Genomic DNA, 8,207 nt, shown 5'->3' on the forward strand with positions numbered 1-8,207 from the left:
ATAGTCACATAAACTAAACCTTTTCCAGAATACTTACTCAACTGGGGGAATTTAAACAAAAAAAGATCAGTTCTACCTCAACAATGATCTGTCCATTTCACAGATACCACATGGCCAATGTTTCTGGATAAGGAATTTTTCCCTTTTCTGTGGTGACACTACAGTCTTAAAAGGAGAACTATGAGGTGAGTGCTTTTCACTCACCTCATAGTTCTAGCCGACCTGTGACAATGAGACTGTCACAGGTCGGCTCACTAGATCGGGAGGTGAGCAAACACCCCCTCCCCGCTCCGCCAGCGCTGACTGGCGGAACGGACGGGGGAGGGTACAGCTGGCTCTGCCTCTAGATAGGCAGTGCCAGCTGTCAATCACGCAGCTGGGCGGATCCGGCACAATTGTCGGTATCCGCTTCAGCTGCGGCGTCTCAGTATACCGCGAGCAGCAGCTCGCGGTGTCTCAGTATACCGAGAGCTACAGCTCGCGGTATACTGAGCTTAGGGTGACGGGAGGATGCTAGTTTGTGTCCTCCCGTTACCCTAAGGAGAACTATGGGGAAAAGCCTTAACCCCATAGTTCTCCTTTAATGTTTACTTTAAGATGATCGGTCCAATTTAACAGTGGCAAATCAAGTCCAAAGTGGCAACGTTTTCTGGATGTTCTGGGGTTACCCTATATTGTTTCAGTGTATAATGAAAAACATGGAAGTCCATAGAACAAAACACAATAACAACAGGTTGGCATTTAAGATAACTATTTTCTCATATGCAGCTTCAACTACATTCTGAATACATGTTTGTTATCACAGATTGCAAGGTGCTTGAGGTTGCTGCTTCCAAACAAAATTGCAGAGAATGTCAAAACAACATACATCTTATTCATAAAACTGAAAGAAAGGCCAAAAAATATATCAGTCCATTTCATGGTAACGAGTGCTTCTCCTCCCATGTCCTTGGAAAAGTGCGAGAAATCCCCACCAGCTATTCTTACACACAAAAGAAAAAAAAAAAAAGCTACAAAGATCTACATGTCCACTGCAGGTCACTCTTCGTCTGAGGAACTCTGGTCAAGAGTGTAAACCATAAACAAAACTTCTGGACGTGCTGGTACGCAGGGGTGCCCGGGACGCACAATCTCAAAGCCCAGAAAGCTAAATGTCTTCATAAGCGGACCTATGAAAAGAACAGAAATTAAAATGAGAAAAGAAACAAATGGCCTTGTGTTCCTGGAATTTCCAAAGTATTCAAACCTGTCTGCATTCCATTTGGCATTTTCTTTTTAGATAAAATATGCATCTAAGCCAGTCAAGAACATTTAATGTAGAAACAAAGACCCTCATGTTTAAAAGTACTATGGGGGGAATTTATCAAAACTGGAGCAGAGAAAATCTGGAGTGCATGGTAACCAATCAGCTTCTCTCTTTAGTTTGGTCAGTTAAGATTTGAAAATGAAAGGGAAGCCGATTGGATGCCGTGCACAGATTTTGTCTGCTCCAGATTTTGATAAATTACCTTCTATGTATCCATTTTAATATGCATTTATTTTTTGATCCTGGAGACGCAACAGAAGTAAATAAAGTGACAAAGTGAAGGGATTTCCCCTTTACACAGTTCTTACTGTCCCTACTCATGTCCTGTTTTGCGGACATTTTGGATTTCCCATTCCTTCTTTCTGAGGCAAATGGCCACCGGGGGAAAAGGAGAGCAAACTAATTAGCAAGGACACAGGCAGCAAAAAACAAACAAACAAAAAAAAACCTTCCTATTAACTCCCTACACTTACCAAAACTGGAAAAAAATGTAAAAACCTGTTTTGCCTATACCCAAAGTTTCAAGTGAACTTGAACTTCAAAAGTGAAGATTATAGGGAACATCAATGGAAAATGTGCCTAAGCAGTATGCTGAAAAACCTACCATTCGTTTTGAATTCTTCCTGAAAATAGCAGTGCACTTGTTAGTATGTGAAGTATATAGGGACTCCTTTGTCTAGAGCTTCATAGCTGTGTATCTGCAGTGTGAAATCTAAAAACACTACTGCCACTGAGTGCTAGTCCCAGGAAATTTGGAGTGAGATTTAGTGATGTCACTACTGTGTAGTTCACAGTTACTGGAGGCTCCGACAAGAGGAAGCAAAATCCTGTATATACCACGGCTGCCACCTTTACACAGAGACACAGTACAGAACAAGACACGGGTAAGTCAGTAATGAGGAAAAGATCAGTTGAATGGATATCACAGGCTAAACTGGTGAATAGTCATTTGTCAGCCTTCCTGTTTTTTTGGACACAGCTTACAGAGTGCAGTTTCTCTTTAAAATCTGGGCATGTGGCGTATGACTTGCTTGTTACTGTACTTTTTCCTGTTCTTTCCTCTCATCATTCGTTCCACTATAACATCTTTGCAAACTCTAAATTAAACGGTACTTGTTTTTCTTTTTTTTAAATAAACTAGGCACACATGCTACGTTCTGTAAACCTTGTAACTATGGAGTGTATTCTATGAAAAAGTATTCAATTAGGCCAACCGGATTAAAGAGAAGTTATTTAGTTAAGCTCTCAACCATGTTGTGGTCCAAAACTCCAAAGAAGATTGTACAAATCAGAATTTGTGGTTTACTTCTCACAAAACGTGGAGATTTTAATGGCTCTGGAATGCAGGGTTGTAATTCTAGAATTTGATCTTATGGAACAGAGATCACTTAAAATGACCTCAGCCTATCTAGAACGATGACTACTACTTGCCTGTATAGCTGATCACATATCATGGGCATTGCGTTGGTTTATCAGAAACTAACTTTATCTTAGAGAAAAAACAAACTTCAGCATGATCTGAAATGTGTGTATAAAAGCCTAAAAACAGTGGCGACTCTAGGAACAATATTTAGGGGGGGCACATAAGATACCACAGTCAGATCTGGGGGGGCACTAATAATTTTCATTGCATGTCGCAACCGATGGGCGCCGAGAGCTGATTTAATTGCGGATGGCATCTGCGTCCTGCAGTTGCGACAGAAGCTGCATACAGCGCGTGCCGGTTACTATTTAAACTGGCGCGCTGTGTGCAGCTTCTGAGAAGATACGCTATTAGCATAGCGGGGAAGCTGGCTGCGCATTTTGCATCGATCCCGCTACGCTAATAGTGTATCTTCTCAGATGCTACACACAGCGCGCCGGTTTAAGTAGTAACCAGCACACCATGTATGCAGCTTCTGACAGCATGGGAGACGGGAGGCTGCACTTGTCGGTGGATCCAGGGATCAGATGAGTATTAAAAAATTTTTTTTTTATTTTATGTTATGTTTTTTAAATGCGTGTGTTCGCAGGGTCTGGGGCCTTTAATTTTATGGTGGATTTTTAATTTTAGTTTAACTTTATTTTTTTAAACTTTTTTTGTATTTTTTTACATTTTTAATTAACTTCATTTATTTTTTTACATATTTTTTACTTCTTATTAATTTAACTTTATTTTTTAAACTTTTTTGAATTTTAATGTGGTGGGGGCGAGGGAAGCCTTTGCAGAGAACAGCTGCTGTCCACAAATACAAATAAATTTGTATTTATGGCCAAGGCCTGAGTAGTTTGTGCCACACCCCTAAGAACTTTGATATAAAAAAGGAAAGAAAAAAGATGGGGGGTTTTTGGGCACCTAATGACAAATCCAAAGCAATTTAGCAGTAAAAAAGTATTTTTAATCTTAGTAATATTTTAAAAGATTGATTCACATATAGTACCAAGTAATAAAAACAACCGGCTGATCAGATGTCTCCTTATACGCTCACTCCATTTATACCACCCATTTCAAGAAAGACATGATAGCATGATTGAAAAATTCATTGAATACATGATTGAAAAATTCATTTGGGTTCATTCAAAAGTGGAGGGACATAGGCTTTGCTCACTCCACCTATGAACATCCCATTCAAGAATACATGATAGAATGGTTAATTAATAGCATGATTAGAATAATAGATACATGAATAAGGATGGTTGAGAATGGGGGAGCGAATATTTGTCTCAACGTTTCGCGCTCAGAGGCGCTTCTTCAGGAGATGGAGAGAATCAATTTAGCAGGTTGACGTGCTTGTATCGAAGACGACCCCAACCGGGCAGTACACCAAAACAGGGAAGAGGGAGAGGAGCGAGGACCAAACCCTGTGCTGTACTGGGTACGGGGGGCTCGGAGGTGTTTGGAGGACAGGAGTCCCTGTGAGTTTGTGGGGCCTCCATGTGAGGCAGTGTCTAGGTGAACAAGTGACCCAAATCCTGCGGTTCTTTATGCCATACAAGGCGTCCCTATTATTCTATGCCTACCACCTCAAACTGCTTGACACAGGGTTTGGTCCTCGCTCCTCTCCCCTGGGAGGACTGTTTTGGTGTACTGCACGGTTGGGGTCGTCTTGGATACACGCATGTCAGCCTGCTAAATTGATTCTCTCCATCTCCTGAAGAAGCGCCTCTGAGCGCGAAACGTCGACACAAATATTCGCTCCCCCATTCTCAACCATCCTTATTCATTTATCTATTATTCTAATCATGCTATTAATTAACCATTCTATCATGTATTCTTGAATGGGATGTTCATAGGTGGAGTGAGCAAAGCCTATGTCCCTCCACTTTTTAATGAACCCAAATGAATTTTTCAATCACGTATTCAATTAATTTTTCAATCATGTTATGTCTTTCTTGAAATGGGTGGTATAAAAGGGAGTGAGTGTATAAGGAGACATCTGATCAGCCGGTTGTTTGTATTGCTTGTACTGTATGTGAATCAATCTTTTAAAATATTACTAAGATTAAAGGAGAACTATGAGGTGAGTGCTTTTCACTCACCTCATAGTTCTAGCCGACCTGTGACAATGAGACTGTCACAGGTCGGCTCAGTAGATCGGGAGGTGAGCGAACACATACCGGCGTTCGCTCACCTCTCGATCCTGTCACGGCTCTCTGCCGTGACAGGGGAGGGGCTGGATTTCCCCCTCCCCGCTCCGATCCGCCAGCGCTGACTGGCGGAACGGACGGGGGAGGGGGCGGGTACAGCTGGCTCTGCCTCTAGATAGGCAGAGCCAGCTGTCAGTCACGCAGCTGGGCGGATCCCAGCACAATTGTCGGGATCCGCTTCAGCTGCGGCATCTCAGTATACCGCGAGCTACAGCTCGCGGTATACTGAGCCTAGGGTGACGGGAGGACACTTATTTGTGTCCTCCCGTTACCCTAAGGAGAACTATGGGGAAAAGACTTAACCCCATAGTTCTCCTTTAAAAATACTTTTTTACTGCTAAATTGCTTTGGATTTGTCATTAGGTGCCCAAAAAAACCCATCTTTTTTTCTTTCCTTTTTCTATCATATAAACTAAGCTGCTGTGCTGTCCCCCCAGGCCAGACACCAAGCCTCAACTGCTGCTATCCCCCCAGCCAGCCCGAGACACATCTCACTCAGCTGCTGCTGCTGTTCCCTTCCCCCCAGCTCTAGATCGTTGCAGGCTTACCTTACCAGTGCAGTGACTGGACTTCACTACACACAGCCTCGAACAGCCATCAAGCTCTGCCACTCTGCTGTAAAAGCTCCGCGGCCGCCCCTGAGAAAAAAACCCTTCCTGCACGTGGGCAGGAAGGTACCAAAACATCAAATTGGACGGGATTTAATGTGAAGTCAGAAAGACCATATACTAAGAATTCGGGCCAGATGGACACCATTCTTCGGAGTAACAAACTGATTTGCTACTAGAAAGCATTTCCTATATCTAACAGTTTGATAAATGCAATCGCCTGTTCCTCAGACTTTAATCCTCTCTGGTACCATATAATGTTTAAAAAGCAGGAATTTAAAAGGGCCTATTTTGTAAAAGTTGAGTTAAGAAAACGCGGGCAGTTACACATGGAAACCAACCAGATTTTCTCTCTCCAGCAGTGCAAAAATAAAACCTGGATTATATCTCATACAGGTGAGAGCCGTAGTTTAGTTTTCATAAATAAGCCAGAAACATGAAAGGCTTTCTAACAAAAAGGTGCGGACACATTTATGTAGTATTTAGGAGCAGCAGGTACATGCGCTTTTATGTATAATAAAAAAGTGCACAGACAGGTGCCAGCAGTAACATATTGGGCACAATGGTTTACAGGTTCTTGCCAATACTGACTATTTACCTAAATGTTGAGATTTCAAAGCACAAATGCTGATCTGACCCGTGTGTGCCCAGATAAACCAGCTGATATAAAAGTACACAAGAGATTTACTTTCAGAGGTAAGCCATCCAATCCCATGGATATTTATAGATGCCTTGTCAATTAATTCCTGTAGCCGTAAGCAGGTCATGACTTGCCAAGAGACTGTTGGATTATTTTGCTATAAATTACCACAAGCTTTGTCTGTTGGGCTCTGTAAAGAGATTTTCCAACCCGGACTTGAAGCACACTTCACTCCAAACCTGACCAATATGAATTAAGTATGCCACCACATCTAATTATTGCCAGTTTCTCTACTCAGCTTCACTACTCTAATGATACTGTACCCCTGAGTATATCTGAAAGCCTCAGTTCTTTAGGGACCAATCCCTGCATATTTAAGACCCTTCCAACTAACTGAACCACATGGCACCTTCCTTCCCACCAAGATGTCACAGTGGGAGCAAAAAAACTGAACCGCCATTACATGCATTGGGGAAAGTTTATGAATTGCAGGTCACAATGGAAGCAGTCTACTTTCCTCACCTCTCAAGAATAGCAAAATGACATGCAATATAGAAGAAAAGCAAAAATCTGTGCCGAGAGAACATAGGATCAAATCCAACCATATAACGGATAACTGGTCACTCCACTAAACTAAAGGAGTGAAAAATGCAGCAATCCGGTCCTCAGAGTAAACCTATTATAGTCGAAATAAGGTGGGAGCTGTTGCTTACCTCCTTCTGAAAATGCTAGTTGTCTGGCTTTTATATTGACCCTCTTTCTTCAATACCTTTATAAATCATGGACCTGGTACAAGTATGCAGATTGGCGAAGTCAGAACTCCTTATTTGCATGCTTGTACCCCAAACATCTGCATGGCATCCTGGCAACTAGTATTGCCAGAAGTCGAGGAAAATAATGTCAGACTCCATTTTGCTCTCATAACAGGTTACCTTTAAAATTATAGAAGCTACATTTAGTAGGATTTTCATCACAATGAAGGAAGCAATTATTTGTATTAAATGCAACTACCACAAATCAAAATAACCACTAGGAATGGTTGCAGTATCAGTTCCATACACATACCTCTGTCTTCACGGCCCTTTCTAAAGCAGATAAAGACATATCTGACTTTCATCTTTTCTTCTGCAAACTCTAGAAGAGCCAGTAACCTGGAGATAGACATTTCACTGATCAGTATGGACCAAAAAACAAATGTTGCTCAAAGTGCAGCAATGACATAAAAAACAACATACAGTAAACTCCCCATTATCCGGCATTCAAGCAACCGGCACAACATAAATAAATGAATGAAAATTGAGGACATACTGTAAACTCCCAGTTATCCGGCACCCACGGGGATCGGTAGGTGACGGATAACTGTGTCAAATAACTAACCGTTCCCTGCCGCGGCCCCAGTCACCTGCAGGCTAGCTTCTGCAGCTGACAGGTGAATGTCAGCAGCCGGGATCAATAGCCAGACTTCTATTGGCTTTTTTAAATTGCAATAGCCAATAGCAGATTGGCTGATGAAGCACCGCCCACTGAGCAGAGGTGCGGAACTGAGGAGACCAAGTAGGTACGTGCAAGATAAACAGGAGTTTCTGGTTGCTTGAGAGTTGATAGCAACTCTCAAGCAACCACCTCCCCAATCCCCTCACGGCGCTGCCAGCAGCCCAGAGCAGAATATAAACAATGGGGAAAAATAGCTAGCCTGCTATTGCAATAGCCAATAGCAGGCTGGCTATTGAAAACCCACCTAAGCAGAGGAGTGGACCTGAGAAAGTTCTCTCTCAGGTCCACTCCTCTGCTCAGTGGGCGGGCACAAAAGCCAGCATGCTATTGCAATTTGAAATAGCCAATAGCAGGCTGGCTATTTCTCGCCATTGTTTACATTCTGCTCCGGAGCGTGGACTCTAGCTGCAGGCTGGCAGCAAAATATAAACAAATAATTTTGTTCACAACTAAATAAATGTAGTTGGCAACAAAATTTTTAGTGTGCAACAAGCTACCGACAATATGTTAATGCACATCAAGGATAAAAAAA

At 42.3% G+C, this 8,207-nt stretch overlaps 1 pseudogene across 1 annotated transcript in view; it reads right to left on the reverse strand.

Moving 5' to 3' along the window:
* Positions 1-734: 734 nt before the first annotated feature.
* LOC108799826 overlaps positions 735-8,207 on the reverse strand; it is a 15,185-nt pseudogene continuing 7,712 nt past the window's right edge. The window contains exons 4-5 of the transcript XR_001942053.1: positions 7,247-7,332; positions 735-1,169 (exon numbers count right to left, since the gene is read on the reverse strand). The product of XR_001942053.1 is annotated as an ornithine decarboxylase antizyme 2-like (transcript). The remainder of the gene's footprint in view (positions 1,170-7,246; positions 7,333-8,207) is intronic.

This window comes from Nanorana parkeri, unplaced genomic scaffold, assembly GCF_000935625.1.
Source record: "Nanorana parkeri isolate BGI_ZX_2015 unplaced genomic scaffold, ASM93562v1 scaffold1827, whole genome shotgun sequence".
NCBI classification, from domain to species: Eukaryota; Metazoa; Chordata; class Amphibia; order Anura; family Dicroglossidae; genus Nanorana; species Nanorana parkeri.